Source organism: Amblyomma mixtum, chromosome 1 (genome assembly GCF_055824585.1).
Source record: "Amblyomma mixtum isolate Tamu chromosome 1, ASM5582458v1, whole genome shotgun sequence".
Classification (NCBI taxonomy): Eukaryota; Metazoa; Arthropoda; class Arachnida; order Ixodida; family Ixodidae; genus Amblyomma; species Amblyomma mixtum.
Window position 1 is genome coordinate 59,415,957 of NC_143012.1, and position 17,631 is coordinate 59,433,587.

Sequence of the window (17,631 nt, forward strand, 5' to 3'; positions counted from 1 at the left end):
CTCTGCCTCCAGGGAGGCTACACTGAATGGGCTGAGAGCTACCGATACCTGGGGGTTGAAATCAATGCACAGCCTAACTACATCCGGCGTTACGATGAGCAGCTCGGAACGAAGGCAACAGCGTGACGATCGTTTCTGGGATCGTGCACACTGTGGGCCTGCAGCAGCTCTGAAGTCGCACAGTGTTTGTGAGAACGGTGGCCGTACCGGCCTGGACATTCACCAACGTAGTCATCTGTGCGTCAGTGGCGACGAGACGACCGGTCCTCGTGACCAGGCAGTGAGAAGCTGGCCTTACCGCCCTGGGAGTACTTCGTTGCACCCCAACCGAGGCCGTACAGAGGAAGCTCGGCTGGTCATCTTTCGAGTTATGGGAAGCGGTCACCAAGCTCATGTATGAGAAACGCCTGTGCCACATTCCCAAAAACTAAAACATTCCTTGTCAAGATGAAGACGACGAATGTGCAGATGTGCGCACACAAAGTAATTTAAGTGTTCTGGATCCATAAAAGAAGGAAATGCTTGCATTCACATTCCATCGATAAGCGTAGCAGTGCTTGGTTTTGTTTTAGTTCTTTGACATGTCACTCTTCGCCACATCTGTGCTCCATCTGAGCACGGATTAATTCATGGTTTGCATTTGTTTTTAGTTCATCTCTGTATTCAAGTGCCATATCTTTCAGCCCATAAATTTAAAAACATAAACAGAGTGACCAGTTGTTAGCCAGTGTATGTATGTGTCACATCCGTAATGTGCTTTTGCTGCCACCATGTGTAAAGGCAGTTACTTTGCCAAGCTGCCGATAGCTTCAGCTTTCTGTGAGCACCACATCGTTGTAATGAAAAGAAAATTTTTTATTTGGTTACAAATCCTTGAAACTGCTACAGCACACAATTACAACTGATAAAACACTCCCAAACAGCACGTAAACCATTTGTGAACTAATCAACTTCATGAAAAAACCAGATGTAGTATTGAAGCACAAAATTGAAATTGCAACAGAATCCCTTAAGGGGGGCCGAGGGTCTTTAAATTAACTTTTCTATTTATGGCTAGAATCTCATGAAATTCTGCACACAGATGTGTTTTTCTTTTCTAGTTCCAAATATGTAATCATAATTGAGCTGGTGGTCTTAGATCTTACAAAGTCTAGAATGTGATTAGGTAATTTCTTACGCAGCTTTAATGAACTTTCTCATTGCATTTTGTTGCTCTTGTTTACATGAATTGATAGCAAGAGAGTTCCCATACCCGGTGACATTCTTCGTTTTTCTCTAAAGGCATGTCATCCTGATATACTACGTCGAGAGCAAAAGGTTGCAGTATTTTACACTGCAACTCATTAAGCTAATTGTAAATTGCTATTTATACGTGGCCTAAACAAAAAAAGTAAGAATGTCATTGGATATGGGAATTTACTGGCTATCAATTCATGCAATTAAAAGCAACAAAATGGAATGAGAAAGTTCAATAAAGCTGCGTAAGAAATTACCCAATTACACTCTATAATTCAAGATAACTTTTGATCGAAGACCAGGAGCTCACTTATGACTACATACTTGGAATCAGAAGAGAAAAAGGCATCTGTGTGCAAAATGTCATGACATTCGAGCCACAAATAAAAAGGTCAGTTTTAAGACCCTCGTCCCCCCTTAAGGCCGGGGGGGGGGGGGGGGGGGGTATTTGAGAACAGACAGACGCCGGCCAGTAAATTGCATCTTCATAGTGAACAAGGACCCTGTGCAGGGAGCATAAACGTCAAGAAAGAGCTTTTTTGCTGGTTGCTGCCTCTGTTTTCAAAAGTATTAAAGCTCACAACACATAGCTATAACTGAATGGATGTTTCGTCAAGCTCTCTGGTTTTTAGCAAATGCAACTCCACAAGCTGTTTATTAATTGCAATAACTTTTGAGAAATGCAGGCACAAAAGCAAGTTTACTTGAGTTTCCATGAGCACAGCATAATATGCAGGGGTTTGCAGTTGAAATCCTTAAATAACCTGAAACTGCTGCCGTAAAATGGAATGAGAACAACTGCTGCTGAGGTGGTGAGGTGATTAATTGCCTCCAAATCTACAGCATGTTTTTCAACACTTGCAATGCCGAGGACACAATTTGTAATAAAAAAAAAGCCCACCACTGCTGGAAGACTAAGTAAGGCGCGTTAGCTGTTTGGCTTACTGGAATTGATATGAATGAAATTAAAGCATACGGCAGGTGGTTGTTTCTAAAATGCTATTGTAGATGGCACTACAAGTCTCAACAAGAGATGTTTCTAGTTGCTGCCACAGATGGCACTGTGAACTCGGGGTGGTAGCAGACCCCACGAAATCTCGAAACGTAATGACTAAAAGCTAAAGCTCTTAAAGTATGCCACATGCAAGATAGTGGATTATTTGAGAAAAGATAAAGCTTAGTACTACAGCAGAGTAAAGCATTCATTTTTTTTTTAATTTAAACCAAGAGAAAACTCTAAAAACCTGCAAACAGAAGTAAGCAATGTTCATCATCAGTAGGCTAGGCTTTGTTTCTCTGCTCTTGCATCCCAGTAATGCAGCCACAACACCAGCATGGAAAGAATAATAAAGCAGCATGCTTCTATGGTGGTATTACACCTACAAAAGAAAGCAGAACTTCTCTAACATCAGTATGTCAGTTCGCTAGCCAGTGTCAAACACTGCAACCACAATTCACACACATCACTCAATGCGCTGAAACTAGTAAAATGATGACACATGCCATGATTTCAGTCCCATTCATGATAGTGCCAGCCTGCTATGTTCAGGTTTCATATGGAGGAGGAAAAGAAACCGAAGAATTGCTCTGTGCCGATGTACTTTGAAGGCATGTAAATTCCCATATAGCAAATATATGCAACATAGCAAGTTAAAAAGAGACAGGTTAGCTAGCAATGGTTTTTATATCTAATGCTGGGAAAAGGCAACAAAACTTCAACAAACTACAGCTTCTCAAACATGTTCACTGCTTTCATGGAGTTTTAAACTGCTTTTCTTTCAATGCCATTGCGCATACCTGCCACTGAAACGATTTTTCTCTTGTGGACTTGCATATGATGGGCAAGAGCTGATCTCTGTTTAAAGGCCATGGGGCAAAGCTGGCACCTGTATGGACGTTCTCCCATATGGGTGCGAAGGTGTTGCACCAGGTTGACCTTCTGAGCAAATTTGCTCCCACAGTGGTCACACTTGTATGGACGTTCGCCTGTGTGTGTACGATGGTGGATCACCAGAGTTCCTCTTTCAGCAAAGCTGTTCCCACAGTAGTCACATTTGTATGGACGCTCACCAGTGTGGGTGCGAAGGTGTGCCACCAGGGTTTGCTTCACAGCAAAGCTGCTCTCACAGTGGTCACATTTGTATGGCCGCTCACCTGTGTGGGTGCGAAGGTGTGCCACCAAGTTCGACTTTTGAGTAAAGCTGCTCTCACAGTGGTCACACTTATATGGACGCTCACCCGTGTGAGTACGAAGATGCCCCACCAGGGTGGTCTTGAGAGCAAAGCTGCTCCCGCAATGGTCACACTTGTAAGGACGCTCACCCGTGTGGGTGCGAAGGTGTGCGATCAGGCTGCTCCTTTGAGCAAAGCTACTCTCACAGTGGTCACACTTGTACGGATGCTCACCCATGTGAGTACGAAGATGCTCCACGAGGGCGGCCTTGATAGCAAAACTCTTGCCGCAGTGGTCGCACTGGAAAGGATGGTCACACGTTTGGGTGAGAAAGTGCGACTCTTGGGGGCTTTTCTTCATGAAGCTCCGACTACAGAGGGAGGACTGGCGCAGCTGCTTACTGGTGTTTTCCCCAGGTGGCACTTCGAGCTTCAGATCAGCTGTGACCAGGCCTGCACCAAGAAATGCAGAGTACTTTACAGTGTGTTATAGCCTGTTTGGTGGGGTGGCCATTAACATGTAAGTGAAGAAGGCAATCTTACACAACATTTAGGCTAACATTTCATTTTAGGGTCAATGAGTTGTTCCTCAAAAAAGAAAGTTCTTGAACCAAATTTTCTGGTACTTATAAATTAGCATGGAGTTGGAGGGATGTCTTAGCTTTCGAACAGTTTACTCGGCATACTCTGCAGCCAACTTAAGAGTCAGAGCCACTTAGACAAAGTGCTCGTATAATGCCTGGCTTCATGGGAGGGATCTTGCAAGCCTGTGCAAGTTTTTCGTGAATTACAGAATATCTGTGACCTTTGAGTCGTGCCGCAGTACACTGCTGATGAGTGCATTCCTTTTGTCTAACAAAGCTTGAACATTAATTACCCTGCGTTTTGCAGGAAAACCTTGAGCAAACTGCTGGAGAAAAACTGCTGAACGACTAGTTCCCTTTCACTAACTGTAGCCAAATGCTCAATACCTACATCTGAGCTGACCTGTCGCGACCGAAAACACAGTAATCAGCACATTTCCTTCTGCAGACTGCACCATCTCGGGTATTATTTCACAGTGTGCATGTCTGGCAGCTGCCATGTTCAGTTTATCATACCAACAAAGCATGAACCTCTTCAGCTGTTCTGCAAACATCGTAAGCAAACAATTTTTTTCCTGTAGCCTAAAAAAAACGGATTTCGTGATAAAAATAGCTGCAGGTTGATATTCACAAACTGAATTGCAATGAATAAATAACTAAGACATAATCAGCACTTGTGAATGTTAAGACAGCAAAATAAAAAAGCAATTACGAAAACAAAACATCTGTACTCAATCTAGCATAATCAGGCTCAATGATCACAAAAAATAAGTTCAGAACAGAAGCAGTCACACCGCAAACCATAAGGACAAAACCAATTCTGTCAGCAGTGTCATCAACGTAATACATAGCACTAAAATAAGCATGAATCATTAATATCAAACTAAAATGAACCAGACCAGATAATATTTCCTAACAGCAAATATCAGAAGCACATGCACTACAAGCTCCTGTAGACATCAGGTAAAACAGTACAGATTAAGATTCACCTGAGAATGTCTGACAGCATAACAAAAAAGTATTACTACAGCTTTTCAGAGCTCACTTTACAAGGACGTCGCATGCAGAATACAGAAAACAATAAGCCATAAAATGATGCGGCATGGAAGCTCAAAGGGCAGTAGAACCACAATGAAAACCGAAGGCCTAAACTGGTGAGGCTACAGCACAAAAAGCAAGACCAAGTATGATGCACAAAAGGCACAGCCACACAAACACAGGTGCTTTCTCTACTTTAGGTGTTCTATTTTTTTTTCCTGTGTACTCTCTAGCTTGTGTACTCTGCTCAGAAAAAGCTACTCAGAACACAGAATATAGAGAAGAAATGCATTTGTGCAGCAATGTGTAACAAGGGTTCCTCAGGAACCATGCACAGTGTCACATAGAGAATGTTTCGTGGTGTCCACTGTTCATGATGCAATGGTGGTTGGTTGGTCGGTTTATTGGGTTTAATGTCTCAAAGCAACTCAGGCAGTGAGGAACACCGTAGTGGAGGGCTCTATTAAATTTCGACCACCTGGGATTATTTAAGGTGCACTGACATCACACATTACATAGTCCTCCCAGCATTATGTCTCCATCAAAATGTGACCAACGCAGTGGGGATCGAACCCATATCTTTCAGGTCAGCAGCTGTGCACCGTAACCACTGAGACACAGTGGTTCGTTTTTGCTATGATGTGGTTATATTCTAGGCGTTAACAAGGCAGAGTCTGATATGTCCCATTCTGAGCACCAACACCACAGTCTGGGATCACTGGCTATGCTGTTTTACATCATGGACATCAAGCAGTTCAGCATGCAAAAGCTGGAAGCAGTGGTTTTGGAAGATGGACTTTGAGAAGCTTGTGTACTCAGTGCCTTGCCAATATTGCTTTCGATTCCTGCAAAATGAAACAGGGCAAAGAAGTTGATTAGAATAAGAACTCTGCAAACAACAGTACTGTGTTAAAGGGGCAGTCTGCTGGCTTTTATCAGCTTATTTCTTCTGTAACAATCGAAAGCTCCTTGTCCAAATACGCAAATCTATGCTATGGCACTGCGATATGCAGCACAACCATTTGAAACCAAATTTTTTGAGTATCATAGTCTTGCCTTAACATGGCAGACGGTGTCTACAAACCCCGACATCGAGGATATGATACACATGTATAGTAACTCTGTGGACATGACTGCCATGCCAGTCAGGTAGCAAGCATGACATATTGGACGCATAAGTTTTACTAAACCTATGGATGGAAGCACTAAGCCGGTCTTAAATATACTATAATTAAATTAATACTGCTGACATCTATCATAGACACCAGTAACTGCCTCTCCTAGCAGCAGCGTAGCACCACTGGCAGCAAGTGGCAGTCTGTCTTTCTGAAAATGCTACAAGAGATTGAAGAGGAAAAAACACAGTTAAAGATCTAACCACCATGGCACAAGCTCACGTCATCAAAAAATTAAAAGAAAAAATGGCTGGGGTTCAACGTGGCTTGAACCTAGTTATACGAGCAAAAGCTCTGTTAAGCAGGATACAAGCATGAACGTGTGGGTCTCCTCAAGTAGGCAGCATTTACTCTTGGAAGATTTTCCTGGCAACTTGCACTCCTCGTGTTTTCAACATCATTTATGACACCTGTGAAATGGAACAGGCAGGCAGTACGAGTGAAATGAAAATCCCAACGCCACAATCAGCATAGTTCATACACTCCGTATCCCAAACCAAATGTCAAGGTCATGTACCCAATGGTCATAGTCATGATCACGTGGTGACACTACCATAGCATGGGCTATACCACCAAGCAGTTAAGTTCGCTTTGACCTTATGAGGCATTGAAGGTCATTGTGAATGTGGTGCCCATTGTCTCAAAACAAAGGTCAAGGTCAAAGTCAGGTACCCAGTGGTCGTAGTGATATGGTCACATGGTCATACTACCATAGCTTGGGCCGTACCACCATGCAGTTGAGTTCGGTTTGACCTTGGAAGGCATTAAAGGACACTGTCTCATCCACATCGAAACTGAAGTTGTGCCCCGAGGAGTAGAGCTCTCGCTCCAAAAAAAATAAAAATGAAAACTCATTTGCTGATTCGTATGCACATACAGGCGTCCATCTCATTCCAAAAGTCCATTCTCTTGCTTAGTCAAGGCCCCGGAAGCACTGCTCACACACGAGTCTGCTTCCTGGAAGATAAGATAAGCCTCTATTTCCTGTACAAGTTGGTCTTTGTGGCGATACAACACAACAGTGTTGTTGAAATACAGAGTGTATGTGCTGGTTTTGCAATGTAACAGCTAGTTCAAAGTTTAGCATCTGTGCATGTCTTTTTCCCTGGTCCTTCATTTTAGCTGCGCTGTCTCGTTCTTTCAAGATGCAATACCAACATGCCCACCATGCTATGCTGCTGAAATAGAGTCCAGTTTCAGGGTTCACCCTAAATACATATCACCAGGGTCAACATATTCAGATCAAAGGATACTCGATTTTACAGGATACGAGCATGAACCTGTGGGTCTCCTCAGGTAGGCAGCAGTTTCTCTTGGAAGATTCTCCTGGCAACTTGCACTCCTCGTCTTTTCAACATCATTTATGACACCTGTGAAATGGTGCAGGAAAGCAGTCCTAGTGAAATGAAAATCCCAACGCCATAATCAGCATAGTTCATAGGCTCCGTGCATTTAACAGAAACAACACGAGTGCCTCGAGGGCATGTGAAAGGGAAAATAAATAACTTATGGCATGAATATGCTCAAAAACTAATTGCTAGCTATGTTCAATAATTATTCATTGATAATTATTAATCAGCGAATGAATCAATCAGTCAATTGAACATCAGCCTGCAACAAAGGACTCTCATAGACCGCCGCTGGAGAATATAGTGGGGAGGGGGTCTGTCAAACTATGACATCACAAAGGGATTAAAGAAGCGATCTATTTAGTTGCAACTTTTGTGCAAAATAAAAAAACGAGAATGCTTTATTTGAAATTGAGCAATCTTATAAGACCTAATAAAATGGTAATCCGCTTTAACTAACTTAACCGAAGCGCCCGTATTTCGGTCGATTGCCTTTTTTTCTACATAGTTGCATAGATCGCTCTGAAACAACAAACTATTCTTTGTCGCGATGCGCTAAAAAAGAAAGAATAAAACGCAGGATATGATGGCGACTAAGCTGCAAAGTCAAGCAACCAATATGCAATAAGAATTTGCGTCGAATAACACGATAGCGGCAAATTTTAGACTGCACAAACTGAGTTTGCGTAATTTTTCTGAATGCTAAGCGCTGCAAATGACTACCATGACCAGGACATGGCTATGATCTCACGCTAGCAATAGAAACTCCTTCTAGAAAAAAAGGCAATCGACCGAAATACGGGCGCTTCGGTTAAGTTAGTTAAAGCGGATTACCATTTTATTAGGTCTTATAAGATTGCTCAATTTCAAATAAAGCATTCTCGTTTTTTTATTTCGCACAAAAGTTGCAACTAAATAGATCGCTTCTTTAATCACTTTGTGATGTCATAGTTTGACAGACCCCCTCCCCACTATATTCTCCAGCGGCGGTCTATGAGAGTCCTTTGTTGCAGGCAATCCAATGGAAGTACATCAGAAATTTGTCCTAGCTTGGTGCAGGCTTTTAACACACTTAACTGTTAATCCTTGAATGAATTTATGTGGTTTCTTCGCCACAAAAACCAATGCTGATACGCTCTTTCTTTCAACTTGTCGGCGCAATCATTTGGCTAAGGTACCGCTGGCTGCATCACCTACATCGAGCCCCAGAATAGAGAGCAGCGCTTTAAGCACGGCATCACAGTTTCTCTGGTGTCTAGGCGCATATGAACCATGCCTTTTATGGCTACAATAGTCCTCGAGAAAGCAAACACACCACGACAATCGGAGAATTGTACTCGCTCTGCGGTTAAAGGCAAAAGAAGTAAATGGCACATCGACTGTAGTCACGTCCGCTAGAGCTGAAAGCAGCTACAGAAAGCTCACCCGCGACTGTGTCAGCAAGAGAAGCACACAGAAGTAGATTCAATTTTCAGCGGGTGCGCGCGACGAATTATGCACTTAATTCGAATGGCAAAGTACTTCAACACGCATCAAAGTTAACTGCCATAACTCTGGTTACCCGGACAGCTTTGACCGCGACAAAATGATTTGTATCCGTGGCTAGACATTTGGAGAGCTTTGCTCCAACTGGTAATAGCGCGAACGGGTCGAGAACTTGACAAGCACGCGCAAAGGCAAAGCACGATTTCATTACTGGCATGCTCCGGCTTGGCATGCACTGAGCTGTATGAAGCCAGACCTGCAGCATAAGCACAAAAAAAGACGGATTTGTTGAGCGAAAATTTGGAAATGCCCGAGTTAGCAGTCGTGGTTTACATGACAGCACTTTTCTCAAGTTCATAATAAGTTTCGGATTCGGATTCGGATTCGGATATGTGGCTTTCCCTTTGTATCGGGCGGTCCTTACAGAGAAAAAACCTCCGAAAGTGTCCTAGCCTATTTTGGAGTCTTCCTCGTCTTCATGGAGATTTCTCTCCACAATGTCAAACGACGTTTGGTTGTTTTCACCGCATCTGCCACGGCATCTGTCCCTCCGATATCTGCTGTTGTAATGGCAGCCGCATTGCCATCCAGTGGCCGGAGCGGCGGGAAACCAAGGGCCTGCGCAAACAGGGTTCCAACCGGATGTTGTGGCTGAAGCACCGGACAGGTCAGAACTACGTGTTCGGCCGTCTCCTCCCCTTGTTGGCACACCACACATGTCATCTCCGCTTCGGTTGCGTCTTGTCTCTTGCATTTGGCCCACCAAAGCCGTGTTCGTAGCACTCCAGCACGCGCCTCGAAAAGCAGTGAACTTCCTACGGAGTTATCATAGAATCTCTCCTGCTTGATCTCCGTCTTCCGAGCGCAATACGTACTGAGGGCTGACTTATTCACCGCGGTCGTCCTCCAACGTTGTGTCTCGGTTGCTGACACTCTCGCTCTCAGCTGACCTCTGCTCAGGCTTGTTCCCTTCAGGTCACACAGAGCTGGGAGGGGTACCTCAAACTTGGTCGCTAATCCCCGGACTCTTTTCACCCATCTTGCGTACAGGCTCGAGTATAGGAGGTAGCGTCGGACCCGGTTCACCCAGCGCTCTTGCCCCAGGGCCCACGACCGGATTTCAAAGCCCAGCTTCGCCACTGCCTCGGGCCTCGAACGCGGACCACCCAACGTCCCCCTGTACTGCTTCGTTGGGCGTCGACCGGTGGGCGCCCAGTGCTTGTCTGCCCACCTCTCGTTGCCGTCGCTCTAAAAACTCTCGGGTAGAAGACGACAGACACAGCACCGCATTACCAAAAGTGAGTCCAGGTACCATTACCGCCTTCCATAGGCCCAACCACCTCCATGCGGCTGAAAGCCCACAACGCACGTGCCTTGAGTACACATTGGCCTCTCAGAGCCTTCTCATGTGCCCGTTTTTCATGGGCGACGAGGTAATCTCCGCCAGCGGTGAGCTGCACGCCAAGGCAGCGGTACAATGCCACCGATGGGATCACCCTGTCCTGCAGTGTAAGCACTTGCCCAACGTCCCCCATCTCGGGAGCCCCCCAGGTCATTACTGCGTTCTTGCGAGCGCTGAAACGGAGTCCCAGCTGTCTGGCTCGCAAGCTGCACACGTCTACGAGCCTTTGGATCTCCTCCCCTGAGTCCGCCACCAGCACTATATCGTCGGCGTAAAGCAGGGCAGGGAGCTTTTGAGATTGGACCACGCCTTCAACCATGTATGACAGGTCGAAACCTGCTCCACACGTCCCCAGGTCGCACTCCAGGTCACTCAGCATTAGCATGAATAGAAGCGGGGACAGAGGGCATCCCTGCTTCAAACCACGTTCAATGGCAATCGGTTCTGATTGAAGGCCCTGCCACTCCACCACCACCGATGCCGCTGTGTATAACCCCCTGACCCTATCGACTACCTCTGTGGGCAGGCCTCTCTCGACAAGAATCTGCCACAGCCTGTCATGGTCCACTCCATCATACGCCTTCTCTATATCGAGAAAAGCTGCCCATAGTGGTCTTCCTTGTGCCCTTGCAATTTCGATGCATTGTGTGAGCACGAACAGATTGTCGTCCAGTCGACGTCCTGTGCGAAAACCATTCTGCAGCTCACCCAAGATCAATGACCTTTCCGCCCAAGCTTGGATCCGACGACGCAGGACTTGGGCGAAAACCCTGTACAGTACAGGGGTCAGCATGATTGGCCTGTAGAAAGCACAGTCACTTCGGTCCCCAGCTCCTTTGTACAGGAAAAACATTCGGCCTACTAGCCAGCCCTTGGGTATATCTCCTGAGTGTAGGACCTCACTGAGGGCCTCTCGTAGCGCTTCACCCTGTTTTGGGCCCATTTTCTTGAGGAGGGTCGCAGGGAAATCGTCCAAGCCCGCCGCTGTATTCCCCTGTATGCCCGCAATAATGCGTTTGAATTCCAGCTTCCCAATGGGGCCCAGCCACTCGCATAAGTCTCCTTCCGTTCCTGACTTGTGGTCTTCACCAATTGTCTCCTCCCCCTTCTCACCCTTGGTGAACTGTTGCACGACTCGTTGTGTCATAACTGCCAGTCCCTCAGGCACTGACAAGAATATGTGGGTCTCTGGATGTAACAACTGGGGTTGTGGTGGTGCCCTACCATATGTTCTCCTTAGAAAACGCCAGAATTTTCATGGGGCATTTTGTTGATGTTCACCGCGATGCAGCTTTCCATGCCAGCATTCCAGCCACGCTTCCGTCATTTTCCAGTATGCTCACTATGATCTAGCTCTGCTTTAGTTGAGATTGTTGTGACCCAACCAGTTAAATGGAAACTGGCAGCCAGCTTGCAGATTTCACGAGCCGAATATGTGAAACACAAGAAAACTATATTAAATGCGTTGGATGGTTTTGTTTTCCCTACGGCACCTTCGCCGGTGACTTACAGCGCGTTCCTCAACTTGCGGTATTTATGAGCGCAGGACAAAGGATTGATACCGGGGAAAGCATCAGATATTGTTGTGCACACGGATCGGACTGTGGAGTATTTAGTTCCTTCTGATCAACATGCCGCTGTCATGTGGTCGCAAACTTTACTTGCCTTCAATATTCTTCCGCTGAAACGAATCTGGCAGAGCTCAATACGTACCATGAGCTCTTCCACTGAAACGAATCTGGCAGAGCTACGTACCATGAGCATTTGGAAAATTGTTCTTCCTGAGTTTAGCAGCAAGTATAGCACAGAGAATTCAATGTTGCTTTAAAACGAGTATTTGATGTTGCCGCCACATACAGTATTTGGTAATATTTAGGCACTAAATTTTGCGAATCACCTCACGAAAGCAAACACCACGACAATCAGAGAATCGTTTTGTAATTATAAAAACAGTATATATGGACGGCATAAACCTCAGAACAAAGTAAACGGCGCGTCGACTAGCTGTAGCCACGAAAGCTCACTCACGACTGCGTCAGCTAGAGTCACAGAAGAACACAGAGATCCATTCAATTTTTAGCAGCTTGTCTGGCTTCGAATGGAAAGTACCTCAAACCTGCATGAAAGTTAACTGCTTAATTAATTGCATGGTTACCCGGATATATAGCCTCGACCACGAAAAAATGATTTGCATCTGTGGCGGAGCTCTGCTCCTATTGGTAAAAGCGCGAACGGGTCAAACCCGCCAAGCAAAAGGCAAAGCAAGATTTCATTATGACACATTGCTGCGGCTTGACATGTATACATTGAGTCGCATGAAGCCAGACATGCAGCATAAACACAAAAAAGCACGGATCTGTCCAGCACAAATTTGCAAATGCTTTTGCTGCCATATGGCAGCACTCGCATGATCACATGTATTACTAGAGCATGCACTCTAATTTGTTGTCATTTTTGATGCTCACAGCCATGAAGGAAAAACAAAAACTCGGCGGCCAGTGAAAAGCTAAATTGTGAAAACTATCGACAAGGGGTTGCCATAATGATTCAAGATATCATAATATTTCTGTAAACTGGATGGCGTCGCAGATTGATTCGGACATGTATTCATGACTTGGGAATGAAAAATTTGTGGCGAAGCTGATTCCTTAAAGTTACGTGAATATTACAAATACTGTATGTGGCTGGGCAGCAGTCGAGAGCAAGAAATGCTTCGCTTTCAAGCAACATCCGATCCTTCGTACTAATTCTCCAAACACTCATGATATCAACCTCTACCAGATCCATTTCATCGTAAGAGAAAGGAAGAAAAGCTTGCTACAACGTGACAGTGGCATGTGGTTGATCATAAAAGGAACTAAAACTCCGCGGACTGATCCATACGAAAAGCAATTTGATGCTTTTCCCGGTATCAATCCTTCGGCCTTCGTGCCAGGCACTGAGAGATGAGGAACGCAACTATCCATCGCGTTGATATTTTCTTTTCTCGTGTTTCGCCTATTTGGCCCGTGAAATTTGCAAGCCGTCTGCCAGTTTCAATTTACTGGTTGGGTCACATCTAAAGCACTGTTGGATCATACATTACGTAAGCTGGGTAGCAAATTACACACGGTTACATGTTCAGTGACCGCCGCGGTGGCTCAGTGGTTATGGTGCTCGCCTGCTGACCCAAAAGACGCGGGTTCGAGCCCGGCCGCGGCAGTCGAATTTCGATGGAGGTGAAATTCTAGAGGCCCGAGTTCTGTGCCATGTCAGTACACGTTAAAGAACCCCAGGTGGTCGAAATTTCTGGATCCCTCCACTACGGCGTGTCTCATAGCCTTAGTATCCTGAGTCGCTTTGGGAAATTAAACATCCTAAGCCAAGCCACATTGTCAAAATGCTGGCAAGGTTATGAGGGCCACGTTATGAGGGCCAACTCAGTAATCGGAGAGCTGGGAAAGTCCCTCAGGTGCGACGTCACGGATGTAAACCGGGTGATTTACGGAGATAGGAACTCTCCCCCATTCTGCCCTGATGGCATCCATTACACCGAACCAGCGAGATGGCAGCTTGGGAAGAGGATGGGCCGTAGGGCACTTGCTTTTTTGCAGGCACGCAGGATATGCAGGCCAAGGAGTAGGCAGCAAATGTGAAAGGAGGGGGGGCAGGACAAGGGCATGGCGAACGAAAAGGAAGCAACCTCTCAGTGTTGGGTTCATTAACATGCAAGGGGGAAGAAGTCGAATTAAATGGGATGAAATCGAAGAACAACTAAAATCTGAAAACATTGGGGTATATGGGGTTGCGGAAACTCACCTGAGAGATATGGAAGAACCGCCACACATTGCAGGTTACACTTGGATAGGGTGTAACAGAAAAGAGAAAGACCCTAAAGGTGGAGGCCTAGGGGCGTTAGTAAAGAGGCAAGATTGGGAAAGGATAAGAGAGAACTGCAGAGAGCATCTATGGCTCCAGGGCATAGTGAGTAGTCTAAGAACAATAATAGGGTGCTGCAGATAACACAATCAGGACCACATGCGCCTCTCCGCACATGCGTCGATGGTCCTTCTTTCCTTCTTTCTCTCTTTTCTTTTCTCTATATATTTCCGAGCTGGAAATAAAGGGGCGTCTTTTTCTGCTCTGTGAATCGGCCTGTTTTCATCACGTTGCTGCCGGCCTTTGGCCGGTAGAACGTAACAGTGGCGACGAGGATTCTACTGCAGCAAGGAAGCCAGCATATACGCCCAAGCACTACAGCGAAGCAGAAGGAGCCCACCATCAGCCATGGCACTGCAGGCTACCGGAATTTGAAGACTAAAAAGATAAGTGGCAGGCGTACCTAGTCAAGGTGGAAGCCTATTTCGAAGCGAATGATGTGAAGGACGATGCTAAGAAAAGAGCCTTGCTGGTAGCTGCGCTTGCAACAAGAATGATAGAAATTTTGAACGGGAAGGTAGCACCGCGAAAGCCTAGCGCCCTGACCTACAAAGAAGTTGTGCAGGCGCAGCTACTACGACCCGGTACCGAATGAAATTTCTGAAAGTTTCAAGTTCTTCCATCGCTCCCAGCAAGAAGGAGAATCTCTGCATGCATTCATAGTGGCAATACGGCAGTTGGCACACAATTGCAATTTTGGAACTGCGCTGAACAGAATGATAAGGGACCGTATTGTGTGCAGTGTCCAATCCAAGAATGTGCAGAAGCTGCTGCTAGCGACGAAAAATCTGACCCTTGAGGACTCGACATTTCCCTGCTTCCGTCTGTGTCTGATGAACGTTTTCGGGTGTGGTCGACATGGCGTCAAACGACTCCGTCCTCAGCTGCTACAGTGACTAGAGGGGCACCACTCATAGATTTTACTCTTCCTGGTGTCCACTTTGAAGCAGGGAAATGTCGAGTCCTCAAGAATCTCCTCCTACGACCTTAGGAACACCGAACTACGAGGCTCAAGACCTTCCCGAGGGGCCTGTTCCTGAGCTACGTCGGTCCACAAGAACCAGAAAGCCAGTGGAACGCTACGGCTACTAGGAGAAAGAAGGAAAGAAGGACCGTCGACGCATGGAGAGGCGCATGTGGTCCTGATTGTGTTATCTGCAGCATTCCTTTCTCCTAGTAGCCGTAAGGGGGGGGGGGGGGGGCAGGACAAGGGCATAGCGAACGAAAAGGAAGCAACCTCATACAAGGGGGGAGGAGTCGAATTAAATGGGATGAAGTCGAAGAACAACTAAAATCCAAAAACTTTGGGTATATGGGGTTGCGGAAACTCACCTGAGAGACATGGAAGAACCGCCACACATTGCAGGTTACAGTTGGGTAGGGTGGAACAGAAAAGAGAAAGACCCTAAAGGTGGAGGCCTAGGGGCGTTAGTAAAGAGGCAAGATTGGGAAAGGATAAGAGAGAACTGCAGAGAGCATCTACGGCTTCAGGGCATAGTGGGGAGTCTACGAACAATAATAGGGTTTGTATACCTTAAAACAGGGAGTGAGGAGAATAAAGGGCATTTCGAATGTATGTCTAAAGACATCAGGGACTTAGGCTCACATCAGGAAATAATCATCTTGGGAGATGTGAATGCTTACTTGGAGTACTTTGATGGAGCTACAGATGCAATGGGGAAGATTTTAGGAGAATTGTGCGATGCCCATGATCTATTAATGGTTAATACGGAAATAAAATGCGACGGGAAAGTAACATGGGTAAGAAATAGTTCGCACTCAACTATTGACTATTGCCTAATGTCACACAAACTGTATAACAGGTTAGGGGACATGAAGATTGACGAAGAAGGTATGAAAAGCCTGGGAAGCGACCACACAAGAATCAAAATTACATTTGGTAGCGCAATACCAGCGGTAGGAACTCAAGGGAGGGAAAGCAAACATAACCTCACTGATGCACAACTGGAGGAAGTGTCTGGACACATTGGGCCGCGCGCATTGGGCCGCGCACATTGGGCCGCACATTGGGCGCATTGGGCACATTGGGCACATTGGGCACATTGGGCGCACATTGGGCGCACATTGGGCCGCGCACATTGGACACATTGGGCCTCGGGCCGCGCGCGCCGACAGATGGCGACTGGTGTCGAGAGTAGGAGCGCGCCCGCAGCCTGCGTGCGAGGGTAAAAAAATCTGGTATGAGAACTTATAAGTATCTAGATGTATGGCTAAGTGAAGGGAAAAAGTATCTGGAAGAGCATGAGAGGATTCTGAAGGATAAAGGAAAAAGGAATTCAGACATGAAACATAGAGCACTATGGAACTATAATAGGTATGAGGGGGTTAGAGGGGTATGGAAGGGAATCATGGTACCGGGCCTCACATTTGGAAATGCAATCCTGTGCATGAAATCAGAAGTACAGTCAAGTCTAGAGGTCAGACAAAGAAGTGTAGGAAGTCTAGCGGGAGCCCATTGGAACACTCCGAATGAGGGAGTCCAGGGAGATATGGGTTGGGTGCCGTTGGAGGTTCGGGAGGCAGTCAGCAACATGAAATATGATCAGAGACTAACCCAAATGGAGGAAACAAAATGGGCAAAAAAGGTGTACACATATCTATACATGATAAGTATTAACACAAAATGGACAAATAGAACCCGAAAACTAAGAACGAAGTATTTACGGGTGAGGGATGGGACGCAACAAAATACTGACGTGAAAGCGGAGGTAAAGGAGATGGAAAGAAAGAATGCAGGAAAAATCGGAGCTAGAGCGTTTTTTCGATAATTCGCGGGGCAGTTCACTACTTTTTGAGGCTAGGACAGGGACTCTGAGAACAAAAACATATAGGTCCAAATTTGAAGAAGTGGATATTTTGTGCTCTGCTTGTAAAACGGAAACGGAGAGCATAGAGCACTTGGTTCTGAGGTGCGCTGAACTCCGCCCAGCCCTCCCAGATGGGGCAGCAACAGCCATAGAGATAGCGCTGGGATTTACTGGGGAGGACGGGCATGTGGATGGGAAAAGCGTGACATTGACGAAGGGGAGGTTGGAGGATTGGTGGCGGAAATCAAGGGAAGGGTGAATTTGGAGGGAAAAGGATAGACAGACTAGACATTTTAAGAGTGGAAGGGAAAGAAAGGGAAAATAAAAATAAATTAACAATGGGGTAAGTATAGGCTAGGTGGCGAAAGCTACCGCGCGGTACAAAGAGAAAAGCCACTACCATCCATCCATCTAGGTTGACATAGAAACGAAAGCTGCATCGCT

At 46.0% G+C, this 17,631-nt stretch overlaps 1 pseudogene; it reads right to left on the reverse strand.

Moving 5' to 3' along the window:
- Positions 1-1,679: 1,679 nt before the first annotated feature.
- On the reverse strand, positions 1,680-3,892 carry LOC149366380 (uncharacterized; annotated as a pseudogene).
- Between the last annotated feature and the right edge of the window lie 13,739 nt (positions 3,893-17,631).